This window comes from Drosophila albomicans, chromosome X (assembly GCF_009650485.2).
Source record: "Drosophila albomicans strain 15112-1751.03 chromosome X, ASM965048v2, whole genome shotgun sequence".
NCBI classification, from domain to species: Eukaryota; Metazoa; Arthropoda; class Insecta; order Diptera; family Drosophilidae; genus Drosophila; species Drosophila albomicans.
The window spans coordinates 32,468,507-32,489,250 of record NC_047627.2 but is presented as its reverse complement, the minus strand read 5'-3'; positions in this window follow the sequence as shown (position 1 = coordinate 32,489,250).

The following is a 20,744-nucleotide window of genomic DNA, read 5'->3' as shown; positions in this document are numbered from 1 at the left end:
TAATTCTTTTTCGACAGCATTTGTTATGTTTGCACGCAGATCAAATTTGTTTCAAATTTTTGCCACGCCCACTTCCGCCTCCGCAAATCAAATAAAAATCCAATAACAAGTGTAATTTTGAAGCTAGTTTCGAATTTTGGTATATACAATAATAACTAAAGTATTTATGATTTCTGAAAATTTGGTTGCGATCAGATTAAAATTTTGGAAGTTATTAAAGAAATACTTTTGTATGGGCAAACTTACTAAGGGTCTGAGTTGCTTTGGCTGACAATCTGGTATATTGTGCCGTCTATGGTATATTTTGAATGCGGTACTACACCGATATACCAAATATACCATTTTTAGTATATGTATATATAGTAATTTTACAGTATATTTGGTTTATTTTGAGAAGAATACCGCAAAATATATTGCTTTTATTTAAAATAGGTAGCGGGTATCTCACAGTCGAGTACTCTTGACTGTAGCTTTCTTACTTGTTTTATTTTTTGTTATCAATCAAATTGTTTTTAACTTTGTTTTCTTTTTATTTTTTTTTTTGGTTACTCAATTGCTAATAGTTTCCTTAAGCAAGTAAATTAATATACATAAATAAGTGATTGATTCAAAATTCGAAACTTCACTTCTATTATGAAGATTATTGTGTTTATGTTTGAAATGATTGACTTAATAAAACGTTTTTGATAAGGTTTAAAGAGGATGCAAATTTAATACTATTCTAGAAGATTGAAGCTACTTTTTGATATTTTTACTTTCTTTTATTTCATTCGCATAAATTGCTTTGAAATCTTATTAAATGTATTACAAAGTATATACAAAATATAACTTTACTTTTTGAATATTCAATTTTAATGCCATATTTGTATACATTGATTATGCTTTAGTATTTATTGAACACAAATGTAATACTTAGTGAGATATTGTTTTATATTCCATTCCATTTTGTGTTCACTTTATTCTCGAAAGTTTGCCTAGGGTATTTAATTTATTTGTGGCAAGCAACTAAGTGTTTGTTGAGCCCACAATTAAAGTGTGAGCAACGTGCAACAATTGAAGCATCGCGTCGCGGCGCCTTGCTCAATAAATCACAATTAGTCGCCACGCCCATTACGCAGAACGAGTGAAGGCGACGGCGATAATAAATGGAAAGAGATAGCTGAAAGGGGAGGAGGAGGGAGGCAGAGAAACATTTTTATTTGTGGCAAACTTTGGGCATGCGAAAAAAGATCGTATTAAATTTGGTTTTGCACGCAAATTTTTGGCGGCAAACAAAAATGCCACAAATACACTTTTCGAGGGGCAAGTGGCAAGTGGCAAGCGGCAAGCGGCATGTGGCAAGTGGCAAGTGGCAAGCGTGTTGCAGGTGGGAGTTGTGCCAAAAAGAGAGGAGAACTAAAGAATTCGCTGGCGCGCCACAAAAGTTCAACTTGGCGAGTAAATCGTTGACGTCATGAGTTGAGCTGAGCTGAGCTGAGCGTGGCGCCACAGAACGATGCCTGCCCCCTCCCCTCTCCGTCCGCGAAGCGTGTGCTAAATGAGCCAATAAGAGTGGCAGCAACTCCGCAACTCGCAATTTCCAAAGCCAACTCTGACAAACATTTTCACGAGCTCGCGTCTTGGGCAATTGTAATGAGTTGTGAGTTGTCGCTTTGCCGCATGCCGCATGCCGCATGCCCCATGCCGCATGCCACACGCCCGCAAGTACTTCATAGAGAGCGCGGTGCTCGTTGACGTGGAAGCGAACAGCGAACAGCGACAGCAAATGGCACACTGATAAGACACAGAAGCAGCAGCCACAGAGCAAACGCAAAGCGGCGTTGACGACCTCATAACGTGTTGAGGACTTTGTGCAACGACTAGCACATACCCTTCAACAAGTTACTTACCACTAAGCATACCCTTTCTCGTCATTACTCCACTTACAGGGCAAGCAAAACAAATTATGCGGGCTGCAGATTTCAATACCCTCGCGTTTTTTTCCTTTTTTTTTGTGTCCAACATTTCTGACTGCTTGACTCGCTGTTGTTTTTCCTCCTTTTTTTTTGCAATATTGTTGCAGGCAACGAGGCAAGCAATTCACAGGCAGTTTTCATTTCCTCAACGCAACAACAAGAAACGGCCTTGTCCTGTCTCCTGCTGCTCTGTCTTTACGCTCCCCTCAAGTGCTAACAACATTTATGTAGCATACTTTCAGGCGCGGACCGCGATAGCGCCATCTATCGATAGCATTGTCCAATTGTCACTCTAGCACTGAGAGCAGCTTGATGTTAGTCTCCAAATTAAATAGCTTTATTTTAGAATGTGTGCTCAAGTATTTTTATTTGTGCCATAAATATGAATACGTTTTTATTTTGTATTAGTTTGGAATTGACCTATGAACTTGAATTGCGTATTTTTAATTTATTCGTAAATGTAAAATTGATGTAAAAAATGAAGATAAATTGCTAAGCACGAATTCGCAAAAATGAATGAATATATATTCATTTATTTAGTTAGATTTAGTTACAACTCTATTGATATTTCTGTATATTTCATTAATCGAAATATGTATATAATATATATAATGAATAAATTTTTATATTAATATATTAATATATTCATATATTCTTTTATTTTTATATTTCTTTATATTTCGATAAAAATATAAACGAACATATATATCAATTTATTCTTACTTACATCTCTTCCCATATTTATATATATTTAATTTAATCTGTAGCTATTTCTTTTTTTTTTGCATTAGTTTATAATTGACATATAAACTAGAATTGCGTATTTTTAATTTATTCGTAAATGTAAAATTGATGTAAAAAATGAAGATAAATTGCAAAGTTTTTTAAGGTATAATTGAAATACTAAAAAAAAACATATACCAAAACATTTGATTATTTTGAGTAGCTCTTGATTAGCACTTAAATTAAAGCTAAGAATGATATTGAAATTTTCTGTTTTTCTGTTTTAAGATAAATGCAAAAATTAACGAATATATATTCGTTACAACTCTACTGATATTTCTGTATATTTCGATAAATGTGTATAAATTAATAATAATATATTCTTTTATTCTTATATTTCTTTATATTCCGATTAATATCAATTTATTATCTCTTCCCATAGCTCTATATATTTCTATCTGTATTTAAGCTATTTCTGTTTCTTTTCTTTGTATTTTTAGTCACATTTAAAGCTATATCTATAACTGTGTGTTTTTTTTTATTTATTCTCTGGCATTTGCTCTTGCTCTCCTTCTCTTTGTCTCCCCCTCATTGATGTCTTGACTTCCGTTCTGCCTTCGTCATTTGCATGTCGAATCAAAAGTTGCTTTGATAAGTACTTTGTTTAAAGATGCCTTCTTCTTCTTCTTCTTCCTGCTATGTATATTACAGCCAGCCATTCATTCATTCCTTCCCTCTGTGCAGTCTGTTTACTTCACGTTTCTGTTTTCTTGCCTTGGCAATATCTTCATCCGCCTCCCTTTGCATTTGTTTTTGGCTTTTGCTTTTGCTTTTGCTCGTTGGCCATTTTTGGCATTTGTCGCTATGGCCACGACTTGCGGCTCATTTGCTGCTCTCCGACGCGTCGTTCTTCAAGTGGGTGCAAATAGTTGTTTGTGGCATTCTCTCTCCCTCTCTCCCACACTCTCTGTCTCGCTCTGCGGCACTGTGGCAACCGACCAACGAAATGTCTTCGTGGACGGACGCAATGTCAAGTGTCTGCATAATTTGATTGCTGTGGCTAATTCGAGATGGCAAAAGGCGTCGCTGCTTGCTTCTTGCTACGTCAAAGTCAGTTAATAATTCACACATTTTTCAAGTGGCTAACGGGATCGCATGACGCGATGCGATGCGATGCCACGCCCACAAGATAATATGCCTAACGCCCGGGCAAACGAGAGGCGTCGGTCAATTTCTACTATGTGTGACTTGCCTCTGGCTGCTTTTGCGTTAATGTTTCTCTCTGCCTCTACCTCTCTCTCTCTGACACACACCTCTCTCTCTCTCTCTCTCTCTCTCTTTTACACTCTCTCTATTCGTATGTGTGTGTGTGTGTGGCTGTTTACCGTTGCGTGTGTTGCCTGTAAATTGGCGCATTTCGCTTGGCAAAACATTCCACACGCTGCATTTCAATCATCATTGTTTTGTTTATACACACACACACACACACACACACGCATGTATCTCTAGCTTGGAGTGTGTGTGTGTGTTGATTTAATGTCTGCACTGACTGCGGTGAGCGTTTGGTGTTCAGCCATCTGATGCCATTGGGCACAACAGTCGGAAATGGACACGTCGTTCTTCTCTTCCCCTCTTCTCCTCTTCACAGCATCAACAACAGCAGAATACAGAGCACACAGCACTTGGCAACGCATTGAGCGAATGTAGACCACATTTAAACTCAAGTTGATGCTCACAACAACAACTATATTAATATCACTAACTGCAGACTAACTGCACTTTTTAAGGTCTCTCAAAATCAATCTGATTCACTTGTGAGATCTTTTTATATAGTACATTTCTTTGGTATATATTTCATATTTTTAAATGTCAAATTTCTCTAGAATAACTTATAAATCAAGACAGCTTTTAGAATTGCTTTATAACTATTTAGTTTTAACTTTGTCTTAGCTCTTTAGAATAATCAAAAACTAAATCGAATTGAATTTCATCGAGTTTAGAATTCAAAAAATCACTTGAAATAAGTTTGTTTGCTTGAGCAATTTTTTAATTTCAACATACTATACAATGTGTAGTTCTTTATTTTTTGTGCGCATTTCTTTTGGCCAAGGCAACACAGTGCCAAAGCAAGGTGAGCACAAATTACAATGTATGCCGAACCGAATGGAAAAAGCAACAAAATTGAATGCAAATTGGCACATCGAGCAGTTAGTTGCAAGACAACAACAAAAAAAATGGAATAAACTTTGACAATATTCGATGGCAAGAAATATGCTTTCAGTCGGTTGCTCAAAGCAAAAAGCTTAAATTGAAATTTCCGTCGGATTTTTGTCTTGAGCGAAATTTAATCTAAGAAATGTTCACAGCTTTTTTTTTTTTTAGAAAAGAATTGATATTGCTCGGGGCGAAAATACGAAAACCTTTTGCTCCCATAAGTATGCTACAAATAAATGCATAATGTTAATACGATGCAATAACAAGTATACGTCACGTTTGGCAAACTTAAAGCGTCAACAGTTGATTTGTAGGCTCGTCAAGTGCGCTTGGCTATCGCATTTCTTCTTCTTCTGCTTCAGCGTGTAACCATTTGCATTGTCAATCATCTGTTACACACACTCACACACACTCACACCCACACTCACGTACTGAACACAGACTGGAATCAAATGGTAAATGGCCAAAGATTATCAGTTTCATTCATAATATTTACTCAATTATGCGGCAATAAACGCGGCCCCAAACTTGGTCAATAAAAATGAAACGTGTGTGGCATCGCAAATCAAAAAATGAAGAAAAAAAAACCCATCGTTGAGCGGAAACCTAAAATAAAATCAACAACAAAAATACGAAGGAGAGCAAAAAAAAAAAAAAAACGTGCCCCAGCTTGTTGCCCCAAGAAAGAATTATGGCCTAAAACGCCACTGACCAAAATCCGTTGGCGCTCCATGACCATGGCTCATCCTTAATTTCAACTCAATGCCAGGATGCTGACACCCTTTTTCGTTTCTCTCTTCTCCTCTCTTCTCGTCTCGTCCCTTCTCTTCAATTTTATTTTGTTCTTTCTTTCTATACCGCCTCCCCATAGAGTAGAAGGGTATTATAGCTTTGTGCCTCTAAAGGGAGTCTCCATAAAAAATATAAATTTTTGATCGGCTTCAATAGTTGAGGCGATATAGCTGTCAGTATGTGTGTCTGTCTGCTGCTATTGAGTTGACAATCTGGTATATTTCTTACACTATGGTATATTTTTAACGTTATAGTACATCGATATAGCAAATATTATTTGTAGTATAATTTAATATTTATTATTATATTAAATCGGAGTATTTCAGTACATTTTATATACAAAATACTAACTCCGGCATATTTGAGTATTTTTGCGGTATACTAAATATGCATATTTTCAGAACGTAATGGTACATATATATACTAAATATTATTTTTGGTATATTTTGGTATTTTTAGTATAAAATATTGAAATATTTGTAGTACATTTTATATACCAAATATTAACTTCGCTATATTTCAGTATTTTTGGTATATTAAATATAATAATAATAATAATAATAATAATAATAATATTAAAGTATCCCAATTTTTAGAACGTAATATTACATAGAAATACTAAATTTTATTTGTGGTATATTTTAGTATTTTATTTTATTTAGTTGAAATATTTATAGGACATTTTATATACCAAATATTGACTTCGGTATATTTTAGTATTTTTGGTATATTCAATTGGGATATTTTTAGAACGTAATTGTACATATATATACTAAATACTATTTTTGGTATATTTTAGTATTTTTAGTATATAATATTGAAATATTTGTAGTACATTTTATATACCAAATATTGACTCCGATATATTTCAGTATTTTTTCGGTATACTACATTTGTATATTTTTAGAACGTAATAGTACATATATACTAAATATTATTTTTGGTATATTTTAGTATTTTTATGAAATTAACTTGAAATATTTGTAATACACTTTATATACCAAATATCGAATTCGGTATATTTTAGTATTTTTGGTATATTCAATTGAGATAGTAAATTTGACATACCAAATAATGTATTTGGTATATTTGAGTAGTTTTGGTATATTTTTCGAAAAAATACCGTACAGTTTTAATTCAAAATGAGTAGAGAGTATCTCATAGTCAAGCATATTCAATTGTATTTTTTTACTTGTTTCTTTCTGCTGCTTGCTCTTTGCTTTCTTTCCTTCTGTTGTTTGCTCTGTGTGATGAAAGCCTGGGCAATTGTTATGACGACTTTTGCTGACTTTGCACTCGAGAGCAACAGCGAGAGAGAGAGAGAGAGAGAGAGGGGCGAAGAGGGAAGTCTGTATGTACTCGAGTGTATTTGCCATGACATGCGACCACTTGGCTAATTTCCATGTAGTTAATAACGATTCGCAGAAAGAAAGAAGAACTATTATTGCCCCCTTTCTCTCACTCTCTCACTCTCTCTCTTCCTCTCTCACGCTGTCCGTGGTGCAAATGATAATTCGTGCAGTGTATGCAAATTATGCAATTATAATCAATTTTGTGCAAAATTAGCAAATACATTTTGCGGCCCCATTTCATTTGGCATCGAGATGAGAAGAGATGTGAAGAGATGAGCGCTGTTGTAACTGTGTTGGTTAGAGGTTAACCAACGAAAAAGGGTCAAGAGTCAACTTGCCATGAATTAGCAATGAAATCAAATTAAAACTTTAAGCAAGCAAATATTTGCACTTAAATGTTGTGAACTGGTTAAAGACTCAGGCCAAAAAAAAAAAAAACAAGAAATCGTCTCGTCTGGGTTTGAGTATCGTTGGCTCGGTGACTCGATGACTCGATGACTTGGTGACTCGGTGTCTTTGGTCTGGCCTCCTCTCGATGTGTTTTGGCAGACTCAAAGTTAGTGTCGTAAATATTCTAACAATAACAACAACAACAACAACGACGACGACGACGATGGCTAAATTGTAGTCAAGTGCGGCAGTGGCAAACATCATTATCGGAGCTTTCATCAGTCGACACCAGAACGCACAGTGGGCAGCAATAAGAAAAGCAACAAATGAAATTCAACTAAAGACTACAAATATTTTGATATTAGTTATATGGCTACTTGTGCAATTAAATATTATTTGAATGGGTTTTATTAATTAGTATTTAACGGTTATCAATTTAGATGTTATTTAACAAACAATTTTATAACTCTATTGCAGACGGGGTTTAGTTGCTTTGGTTGACAATATGGTATATTTTATACTATATGGTATACTTTTTATGTAGTACTATAATTTATTGATGCATTTTTGTGTTATATTGGTATATATTTATTTGGTATATTATTCGAATATGGATTTATTGAAAATTGGTGATTGGAAAATGAATATTTATGACCATAAAATGAGTTTAATTTCCAATCATTTATACATTCAACAAATATACAAATTATATATAGTTTTGAAAGTAATTTCACAATATTTATATCTAGCAATAATTTAAGTAACTACAATTAATTCAGTCAATAGAAGCATATGCATAGAAAATGTTATTTTCAATTTCTTATTAGCATATTTAAGTCATTACAAAGTTAAATAGTTAACAAGTTTTTTAGTTAATATCATAAATTTATTATGAAGAAGCATTAACAAACAAATATTTTAATTGTTTGTAAATACTATAACGTAATGAGTAAATTTAAGGAATTTGAATTCATAAATAAACAACAATCTTAATTAATTGATATAACATAATTTAGTAATTGAATAAAAAATAAATTGATGCTTTCTTTTTTGATAAAGTTAAGAAATATGTAAATAAATAATTGAATAATCGATAGAATAATAATTGCTATCAAATACAGTAATTTAAGCAAAGAAGAATTAAGTTATTTGTGTCACTGTGCGGCGGCAGTAAAGTTTCGACCTTTCGAATATTACGCATACGCCCCACCGTACCACGCAGCCCAACAAGAATCGCCTTTCGCTTTCGCCTCCGCCTTTGGCTCTTCCTCTTCCTCTACCTCTGTCTCTCCTTCTGTCTCTCTCCCACTCAGTGTTACGATTGATTTGCAGCAAGTGCTGTCTTGACATTGGCCAAGTTGAGCGACAAAAGAGTTGAGTTTGAGTTGAGCTGAGCTGGAAATTTTTCGGGGGCGACAAACCAACAAACAAGCCAACAGACAAGGCAAACACAGGCCAACAAATGGCCAAGTTACGAGTTACGAGTTACCAGTTACGAGTTACCAGTAAAACAGCCACATTCCACATTCCACATACCGCCCGTCGGCCAGTCAACCAAAGTCAAACAGCAACACACACACACACACACACACTCGCACTCGCACTCGCTGAAAGCAATATAAATTGCGCCAAAATACTCATACGCACTGTGATGCCGATGCCTTGTGGTGTATTGTGTGGTGCTCAGCATGAGGTTTGATTGAGGCCAAAATGTCTACGCCATCTGCCAGGGCTGCACACCACAGCACACACATGTGTGTGTCAGGAAGTCAAATTTATTATTCAAATAGTTAATTTTGAACTTTTTCTTTTTTCTTCAATAATAACGAAATGGTAGCAAAGATAAGTGCACTGGGTAAAATGAATTATGTGAGCAGCACGTAATAAAAATAAACTATAGAATAATTATATAAATTTAGTCTAAGGATATTCATTTTGAACTTGAAAACATTAACTAATTTATATATTATTTATAAGTATTATTATTGAAATCGATTTCAATAATTTCCCATTTATTTTTATTATTCAAATATAATTTCAAAACTTGTGCAGAATTATTTAATTCACATTTATTATTTACATACTTATAATTTTGTATTATTTTAATATTTTTATGTTAATTTATTGTTATTTTTTAAATTGATTATTCAAAACATTTGTTATTTCTTATTCAAATACCAATTTAAAACTATTGCAAAACTACTTTCAAAATTTAAATTAGGAGCAATTTTTATTTCTAACATTTTTCATTTCTCATGATTTTCGTAATAAATATTACAAAAAGTGATGTTACATACTCGTATATAACTTAGTTATTTGTTAATGGTATAAATGTTAAATACAGAAGTTTTGGTGAAATTTTTTTAGCAAAAGAATTTATTTAAGTGTTCCAATTTTTTATTTCGAAGGTGTATATCAATTGTTTTGATATTTAACTAATTTAAGTCATCTCTCTTTTTAGAATCTCAGAATTTATTTCATGGTAAGTGCAATTTTATTAAATTTTCTTCTTGTATTCATAATTTGAATAATTATAATTATATAATAATTACCCACAATTTATTCTACAGATTTATGAATATTAGGGGTTCTTCTTTATATTTTGAGTTAGGTTGATTAAACGTCTCTTTTTTTTAGCATTGGCTTGAAAAGTTAGCAACTCCATTTAATTATTGAATTTATTTCGTGAACTTATTTAAAGTCAAATTCTTATTTTATTAGAATATATTATATTAATAAGTTTGTTCTTATCCATTATTAATAAAACCTTCCGTTTTGTCTTTTTTTTATTATTTTTCTCTCTTCTAATTTAAAAATGTTGCTGAAAACATTTATTTATATTTTTCAAAGACAAAAATATCATTGCTTTGCGCTTGTTGAAGAGTTGAAGAAACTTTAGATCCTTGACTTGAGGTTGCCCTAAACTTAAAGCCTTTACATACCAAATAAAAAAGCAACTTTCTACTCTCAAATCAGCTTGACTTGGAAGAAGAAGTGTTGCTATTTCTATTTAGTAGAATTGTGGAATATGTTTTGCATAATGCTATGAGAAGTTGCATCTGTTTTGCTGGCGTGCGCTGGCTAGTGAAAAGGTGGCAAGGAAGTACGAGTAATTGATGGCTCTGCAGCCCTGGCTGCGAGCAGAGGATGTACGCTTAGAGAGGCGACAGAAAGTCACCAAGCAAACCAGCAGTCTAATAGGGCTTGGCTATGTGGAGTGCAAAGCGAAGGGGGAGGGGGAAAAGGGGGGTGCGGAGAAGTATGTTGGGGCAGATGGTGTGGACAAGAAATTGATGTTCTCAGATACACAAACAAACGCACAAAAGCAGCAGGATAAATGGAAGGATTGCAGGCAGAAATGAGGAAAGAGACGAAGTTGGGGGGAAGGAACTGGAGATGGGCGTGGCAGACAGCTAGGCGCAGAGCGTCAACGATATGCCAAATGTTTGTAGGCCAACAACAATAACACGAAAAAAGGCCAAAAGTCGTGTGTAGAGTGACTGTCACATACCCTGTAAATAAGTGAAGAAAGTTAGTACTAAGTATAGACTAGTGAAGACCCTTTTGCTAATGAATTATAAAAATTTAACAATTAATTAAGATACTTATTTGAATTTTAGTAACTAACTGTAACTGTTGCCTTACAAATTGTGCATACCCTGTAAATGATTGAAGTAAGTCACATATGTTTAAATTGTGAAAGTTGTTACCAAGTATAGGCTAGTAAAGACCCTTTTGCGAAAAAATTGAGAATTAAATAACTTTTTAAATTTCTGTATTTAATATTGTTTACTTCAGATTAGTATGTGCTTAAGTCGCCAATAAAATGAGAAAGTTGGTACTAAGTATACACTGGTAAAGACCCTTTAGCTAATGAATTAGGAAAAATTAAGAATTTTTTTAATATTGTTTACTTCACATTAGCATACCCTGTAAATAATTGAGATAAATCGTAACTCCTTAAGTCGCCAATAAAATGAGAAAGTTGGTACTAAGTATAGACTTGCGTAGACTCTTTAGCTACTGAACTATAAAAATGTAGCAAAGAAATGAAACAATTATTTAAATTTGTGGAACTTTAGTAACTAATGTTGTTGCATAACAAGTTGAACAAACCCTGTAAATAGTTGGAAGGTTTTAAATTGCCAATAAAACGTAATACTGAATATACACTGATAAAGACCCTTTAGCCAATGAACTAGAAAAAAATTAACCAAATAATATTTCGACATTTGGTAACTAATTTTGTTGCCTTATAAGTTGTCTATACCCTGTAAATAATGAACAAAAGTAGAAAGTCGAAAGTTACTGCTTAATATAGACTAGTAAAGACCCTTTGATTATAAAAATAAAAAATTTGAAAAATGTATGCTTAAAATAGTTGAATTTGAGTAACTTATTTTGACCACTACAAGTTGTGCATACCCTGTAAATAATGAACAAAAGTAGAAAGTCAAAAGTTACTACTTAATATAGACTAGTAAAGACCCTTTGGCTTTAAAAATAAAAAATTTGAAAAATTGATGCTGATAGTTGAATGTGAGTAACTTATTTTGTGTACTACAAGTTGTGCATACCCTGCTTGTACAGGGTATAATTGTGACAGCAGTTGTGTTGAGTTGGCAGACACAATGACTGACTCCTCTCATAACCTGTGAACACTGTGGGTTATGGCATTATGATTACAATGATGATGCTCATGATGAGCATGCATAATGATGATGATGATGACGATGATGATGATGTTATACAATCGTTATGGCAGACGAAAAGACGACGACACGTTTCGCCTCCATTTTGTGACTTTGACTTTGTTTTGATAACAATATTTGCCAAGGTTCGTTCGACTTTGGCTGCAAAACTCAAACTCAAACTCAAACTTCGAATAGGTATCAAAAAATATGAATACAGCAACTGCGAGAGGTGTCAGCTTACCCGACAAAAGGTGAACGAAATACTTCTGTCAATAAGTAAACATGAATGAATGCCAACAAGCAGAGCAGAGCTGGCAAGACACTTTTGACAGACACTGTCGCTGCTATCGTTGTGATAATAATTGTGCATATTTGCTGTTGTTGATATTGATATTTATTGTACTTATTAGTTGATAAGTTGATCAACTTTTAATGCCATGGAGACAACTCTTTGCCAAGTTCCAACTGCCTTTATTTAAATTCTTTAATTAATTCGGAATTTGAATTTATTTTCATAGTCAAATTTGTTATTTATCAAATCAATTAATCAGTTAGCACCCAGAGTAAAAATTGTCTAGAAGTTCAACTTACGAATTAAATTAATTTAATAACACAAATGAAATTATGTCAATGTCGATGTTGTGTTTTCTGAGTACTTTTTTAGGAGAGATAACTTAAATATTTATAGCAGCTTTTAGATGCAGATGCGTTTTGCTTTTTGTGGATGACACAAAATGCGTATTAAGAATGCGATTCAATAATTGAAAAACCCTTAGAACAAAGACTGGGATTAACTGACCGGAAATCAGAGTTGATATTTTGGATCAGCTGACAACGAAGGCAGAGAAGCAAAGTCAAGAGTTTCGATTGAGCTGTGGGTGAGTGTGTGATGTCTGTGTGTGTGTGTGTGTGTGTGTAGAAAGTATCTCTGTGTATGTATGTGTGATTGGGGACAATGTCAATGCGTTGCAATGGAAAGCAGCAGCAGCAAACGGCAGCAACAAACGGCAGCATATGAAGTAGCACATGTACGTGGCAACAACAACAACAACAACAACTGCAACAAGAATGACAACAACAACAACAACAACAACAACTGTGACAACAACAAGCAGAAGCAAGAAGTCGACAGCAGAGGAAAAGCATAGAAAAGCGAGCGCAGCTCTCGTTTAGGGATTTAATTAAAATGTCAGTTGGGGAAATGGGAAAGCGGGGCTTGAGGGAACATTTTTCGGGAAAGCGGTAAGAGCGGCCATAAGTTGAAGGTGCGGGCGAGAGAAGGGGCGGGGAGGGAGGGGGGAGGGGGAGAGGGACAACGAGGGGAAAGTTTTGTTGCTTAACGAAATGAAAATGCAGCCGTTTTCCATGCTTTTTGTTGTATTTTCTCTTCTTTTTTTTTGTGGACTCACTTTCTACCTCTCTCGCTCTCTTTCCCTCTCCCACTCTGTGAGTCTGTCACTCTGTGTTCTTTTTTTTTTTTTTGTTGTCTCTGTCGACTTTGCTGTGTCTTGCTATCTCTCTGCGCTTGTCTCAGTCGCCTTGCAACACCTGCAGCTCTTTGTCACAAAGCTGTCATTAAATTTGGTTGTGCCAAGCTCAAAGTAAATACAAATGTGTGCAGCAAAAGAGGGCGACAGATGAAAAGGCAAAGGGAGAGGGAGAGACGGAGAGAGAGTGAGAGAGAGAGAGAGAGTGAGAGAGACGGCTACACGCTGTTTGTTGATTGAAAAATAATTAAATTTCCCTAGAACAAAATTGCTTAATACGTAGCGTTGAGTAAATATTGCGTATACGCTGCGTAAGCTCAATGCTGTCTTGAGTAAACAGCATCATCTATAAATGGTCAGTGTATGTATGTAAGTGTGTGTGTGTGTTGACAGTTAATTATGACAATTACAAGGCAATCGATGGCGTATTTATGACACCTCGAGTGAAATCCATTTAAGAGCGCATAATTCATTTAACTTTGGCCAGGCGACGGCATCAATGAAGAAGATTGACTGAGGATAAGGCTGTGAAACGTTTTACTCAAAAATTGGTTAATATGCAGAGAGAGAGAGATGGTAGAGAAAAAGACAAAGATAGAGACAGAGAGAGAGAGCACAGCCAATGGGCATTATTAAGAACTTGAACTTTGTTGTCTTAAATATTCCCAACAGTCAAATGATTTTATATTCCTCAACTCAAGCGCTTTCTCTCTCTCTCTCTTTTTCTCCCTCTCGTTCTCTTTCTCTCTCTGTCTCGCACTCATTTCGGGTCGTGGCAGCTGCCATAATGGTTATGATAATTGCATTGCATACTTTTGGGCTGTGGCAAAAGACGTTTCCCATCTGGTTTCTGTTTCTGCGCCATCTCTCGAGCTTTGGCCGCGACAGCCTTTGATTACCTTTCTCTCTCTCTCTCTCTCTCTCTCTCTCTCTTTCATTCAGTTGTGTTTAAGAATACTTCAATTGAGTTGGCACATGCTGTGAAATACTATTAATTAAAACTATGACTTCGGGTGCAATTGCTGCGCATCGAACGTTGAACCTGCAAATGACAATATTCTCTATTGCAATTTCATAAAGTAACTACGAACTTACGAGTCAATGAAACTTAAAAAAAAAAATAGCATAAAACCAATTTAATTTTAATATTTAACAATGAAAATATACTACTGTGGTCAAGAAAGTAAGGTGAATTTTTAATTTAATCTTCGCGGGCTGAACAATTCGGCCTAATTCTTTTTTTCTTAAGTTGGCAAGACTGTTGATGACATCTTGGCCAAATTTCATATGAATGTCATTATCAGAAATATATTTACGCTTTTGTTTTCCAAACGACCAAGAGTGCATTTTTCGATTTTTTACAATGTCTGAATGAGAAGTGCCATCAAATTTTGTTTGCCGAATGAAATTTCGGCTGCGGAAGACCTTTGGTGATTCTACCATGTCACAAAAAAAAAATGTTTTTAAGTGGTACAAAGACTTCAAAGAGGGTCGAGAACGTGTTGACGACAATCGATGTCAACACATGACCAACACGTCAATGAAGTCGGTTGACTATTAGAGACCTTACTGATATTATTCGGAGTATCAGAAAGATCTGTGAAAACCATTTTGAAAGACCATTTGGGCCTACCAAAAGTCCAATCTCGTTTGGTACCAAAAACGACAAATTTCTGTACACGTTTTTATACCCGCTACCCATAGGCTAGAAGGGTATTATAACTTTGTGCCGGCAGGAAATGTATGTAACAGGTAAAAGGAGGCATCTCCGACCGTCTGTATCGTCAACAGCCGAGACGATATAGCCATGTCCGTCTGTCCGTCTGTCCGTCCGTCCGTCCGTCCGTCCGTCCGTATGAACACCTAGATCTCAGAGACTATAAGAGATAGAGCTATTATTTTTTTCGACATCGTTTGTTATGTTTGCACGCAGATCAAGTTTGTTTAAAATTTTTGCCACGCCCACTTCCGCCCCCGCAAATCAAAAAAAGAAGAAAGAAAAAAGAATAACAAGTGTAGTTTTAAAGCTAGTTTTGGTATATATAATAATTACTGCAGTAGTTATGATTCCTGAAAATTTGGTTGCGATCCGATAAAAATTGTCGAAGTTATTAAAGAAATACTTTTGTATGGGCAAAAACGCCTACTTACTAGGCGTCTTAGTTACTTTGGCTGACAATCTAGTATATTGAGCCGTCTATGGTATATTTTGAATGCGGTACTATATCGATATACCAAACATACCATTTAGTATATTTTTAGTATTTTTTGTAGTATTTTCGGTATATTTTGAAAATGATAGCACACTCGACTGTAACTTTCTTACTTGTTCTTGACCATTTCGCCAAAAGTTCTACGCATATCGTTCCACAACCACCATATTCGCCTGATTTGGCTCCATGTGACTTCTGACTATTCCCAAAACTGAAGAGACCACTTCGGGGAACGCGTTTCGAGTCGATTGAGGAGATAATAGCTAAATCGAAGAAGGCATGTTTCGAGGATAGGAAAAAAGTGTGCATAAGTGTATTTTATCGGAAGGGGATTACTTTGAAGGGCACGACATTGATTTAGAAGAATAAATAAAGATTTTTCATTTTACGAACAAATTCACCCTACTTTTTGCCCACAGTAGTATAACACAACTTAAATCGAGCGATTTAAGCGCTATAGTTGAGTTTCTTAAAGAAATTAAAATTAAAAGTACATATGGGACATGACGGAATTTGCCTTTACATTGAAAATAACATAAACTGAAACAATTTTGAAAATAAGAAAAGTTTATATTTATAGCTCTAGATAAGTACAGTAGATTCCGGTTATAGCGGCTTTCAAGGGACCGACGATTTTACGTCGTTATACCCGGAAGACGCACTAACCGAAAGGAGCAAAACAAATTTTTGTTTTTATTTTTATGGTTGCCATGTTCGTAATAGGGTTTTAAGATAAAACAAATTAATTTTTAAACAAAACAAAAAAAATTTATAAATTTCATTTAATATCATCGTTTTTCCATAATAAATCGTATACCTGCATGTTCCTTAGCATAAGCCAAGGCGTCAGCTAAAACTAACAGAGAGTAGTGAGAATATAAGAACCTTCCTGTCGCTCCTACGAACACAAGCAAGAGTGCCGATCACTGTTAAATACATACATTTTTAACAGCGTCGTTTGATGCTTACATTTTTTGGCATTATTTCGCTGATTTTTTTTTTCGTCGCAATATCCGGTTGAATTCTGAAAAATTGCGTCGGTATAAGCGGTTAGTCGCTAAAAGCGGAGACGTTCTAAGCGGAGGTCCTTTCATATAAGTTTGTATGGGGACCAACCAAGCCATCGATTTTTCGTCGTAATAACCGGTTGGACTCTATAAGCGGAGTCGTTATAACCGGATTCTACTGTACTTTAATTAGAGCAAAGAATGATTTTGGAATTTTCTTTCTGTTTTGTTTTCTGTTGTGATAATTGTAGAAATTAACCAATTCGTACGCAAAATCAATAAATGAACGAAATTATATATTTTATCGTAAAACAGAACAAGTTCCTAAAATCAATCTTAGCTTTAAATATAGTGCTTATCTAGAGCTTTAAGAATAACATTCACTTATTTTTAAAATTGTTTCAGTTTATGTCATTTTCACTGCAGTGCACTGTAAATAGTTTCTCACGGGACAAATTTCGCCATGGAATTAACCATATATCAAATATATATTCTAACAAGCCATTTTCTACTTTGTTGCTATTATTATTTTTGGGAGTTCATTTTTCTTACAAATGCAATAAACACAACTGAAATTAACTTTTAAAAATATTTCGTTAGTATCTTTAGTCTACATCAGTGTTAAAGATACCAAATCCATCAAGTATTTTGCGTTCTCATGTTTAGTTGTTTTTCTTATCAGCAGATAATACGAATACAGCTGAAGCGATGTGTGTTGCGCTTGTTGTTGGACATTGCAGTTATAATATTTGCAGTTGCGACCACAACAACAGCAACAACCCTAAAAAGAAGAAGAACATGTGGTTGTTATGATTTTTAAGCCGTGCCCAAAAAAGTAGGCAACAAAAGAGCGAATGTCGCTGCACATGTGACTCAGCGTGTGTGTGTGTTTGAGTGTGTGTGTGTTGCGATATGGGCAAAGCGTGGCATGGCATTTGTTGCTATTGTTATTGCCGCCGCTGTTGCCGCTGGCAGCGGCGCAAAACTGAAGCGGAAACGGAAGCGGCCAAGCTGCCAACTTGCACTTTACACTCTGCTTCTTCTATGCGCTGTCGTTGTTGTTTTAGTTGTTTTTTTTTACAACTACTATTCGCTAGTTCGTTTGCAAACAAAAAGCCAAAACAAAATGCCAGCGAACATGCACCACATGTGTGTGTGTGTGTGTGTGTGTGTGTGTGTGTCTGACACAAAAGGCGACAAAAAGGGCAAACAACAATAGAAACATGCCCCGAAAGCTGTTTACTTCACATTCACTTTGTATTTTCTTTTCGCTTTCCTGTTGTTGTTGTTCTTGTTGTTGTTTTTTCTTTTTCTTTCGCCATGTTATGTATTTTTTCGTTTCTTTCTTTCTTTTTTTTTTTGTAGTTTTTCTTTTTTTTTTGCGTGTTACTTTTTTTTCTCCCCTCTCACAGTCTCTTTCAATACCCTAGCGAAATTCTCAAACCTCGGGCAATTGTTGGCAAATCTCTGAAACATTCTCCAAAATTGAAAAGAACACGCAAATGTTATTACGTTCGACATCATTGAATTGTCTTTTGAGCTGCCACAACTACTTTACTACGCTTTTCTTTTTTTCTTCGCACACACTCTTTCGATATGCAGAACTAGTTGGTAACAAACATTTATCGTATATTGTTGTCAAGTATATGAATAGAATAGATTGTGCTTTATAAATTTTCGGTGACTTTTTCTTTTTTAAAAAGTTTGGCAATTTATAATTTTGTAAGTTAAGAAATACGTTTAAGATAAGAAACAAATAAATCTATATTTAATAGTTATATTATTTAGTTCATTTGTTGAGGATTAAATAAAAATAAAATGCTGAAATAAGTGTTTTAAGTTTGAATGTACAACGATCAAATATTATCAACAAATTTAAGGTGAATCAAATGTGTTGTAAAAAAAAGTATTTATTATATATATAAAAAAGTGAATGCTGGATTAGAATTCAGTATTGAATCGTTCAATTGGCATATAAAAACCTTAAGAATTTTTTCTTTATTTTTTGATATTAAAGCTCAATACTTTTATTCTTTTTTATTTTTCTTATTTTTTCGGATTTTCCTTCTCTTTTTTTTCATTCTTTTCGCATATCAAAACTGTAGTATTTTTTTTAATTTTTTATTTCTTTTCGGATATCTGAACTCTACATTTGTCTTAATTTTTTTTCTTTCTTTCTTTTTGGATAACAGAACTCTAAATCTTTATTCTTTCGTTTCGTTTCGGATATTAGAAATCTAGATATTTCTTCTCTCCTTTTTTTTATTCTTTTCGGATATTTTGTCATTTTTTTTAAGATTTTAGAACTCGAGATTTTTCCTCATTTTGTATTTCTTTTCGGATATTTATACTCGATATTTTTTTCATTCATTTTTTTTCTTTGTTTCTTTTCGGATGACGGAACTCTAAATCTTTTTTCTTTTGTTTCGTTTCGGATATTAAAACTCTAGGTATTTCTTTTTTCTTTTTTTCGCTTCTTTTCGGATATCAGAACTCTAGTTATTTTTTAATTTTTTCCGATTTCATAACTCAATACTTTTCTTAATTTTTTATTTCTTTTCGGATATCTGAACTCTACATTTGTCTTAATTTGTTTCTTTCTTTCTTTTCGGATAACGTAACTCTAAATCTTTTTTCTTTTGTTTCGTTTCTAGGTATTTCTTCTTTCTTTTTTTTTGCTTCTTTTCGGATATCAGAACTGTCGATTTTTCTTTTATATTATTGCTTTTCGGATATCATAATTATCTAACATAGAAATTTCTGTATTTCATTATTTTTGTATATCACAAGTTTAGATTTTCTATTTTCTATTTATATTGTTTGTTTTCGATAAATCTGGATGTATTTCTACATTCTTTCTTAAATTTGAGTGGAGATAAACGTATATTTTTATTTGCTTTATTTTTATGTCAACGTCTTTTTAGTGTATTCAAAAATCGTTTTGCGATATTCGAAATATTTCTTTGGCAGATTTTGTCGTATGTAGACTTTGGCTTTGGTTTGGCACACGAAACAATAAGTTGACAAAGTGACATTGAAAACGGTGCAGCATGCGGCAAAAAGTGATGGCAAGCAAGTGCAGCAGAGGGGAAGAGAGGGAGAGAGAGAGAGAGGGGGAAACGGGAAGCGACAAGGATCGTGTGCATGTGAGAACTGTGACAATTGAATGAATGAACGGCTGTAGTAAAGTTGACGCCGAAAAATGACGCCAAGTGCCAACACGACGCGCTCTCTGCGATTGTGTGTTGCATTGAGGGGCGTGGCAGTCGAGAGGGGGAGGGGGATGGGGAGGGGGATGGGGGCAACTGGGAGCTAAGGGCATGAGTTATAGCCTGTGGTCATGTGGCGCATGTGGCGCCAGGCAACAACGGCTCTAACTTGGACACGAGCACCAGCGAGCAGACTGCCGACTCCCGGTCACGCCCATTGTGCCTAAGGGAGTGGCGGGGGTAGGGGTAGGGGTAGGGGAAGGGGCGCAGTGGGCAACAAAAATGAAAAGTGAATGTCGCAATGGCAATGCAATTGCAATTGTGAAAGTTAAATTGAATGCGTTGCGACAATGTTTTTGGCCCATACCAAAAAAGGCAGCCTTCGACTTTTGGCTAAAGTTCTCTCTCTCTCTCTCTCTCTCACTCTCTCTTGCTTGCTGCCCCCACACGCCTCTTTTATGCACTATGCTAGATATACATTATATATTCTTCTCCTTCTCTCTATATATTATTTTTTTTTTTTTGGGTATTTTGTGGAGTACTTCAGCGGCATGCTAAGTAATTGGAGCGGCAGCAGTCGTAAGTGATGGCTGTAAGAAACTCTGAGAGTGAAACAGAGACATCAGAAAGAGATAGAGAGAGAGAGAGAGAGAGCAGAGCGAGAGATAATCAATGCGAATATGTGTGCCAAAAATGTGTGTGTGCATT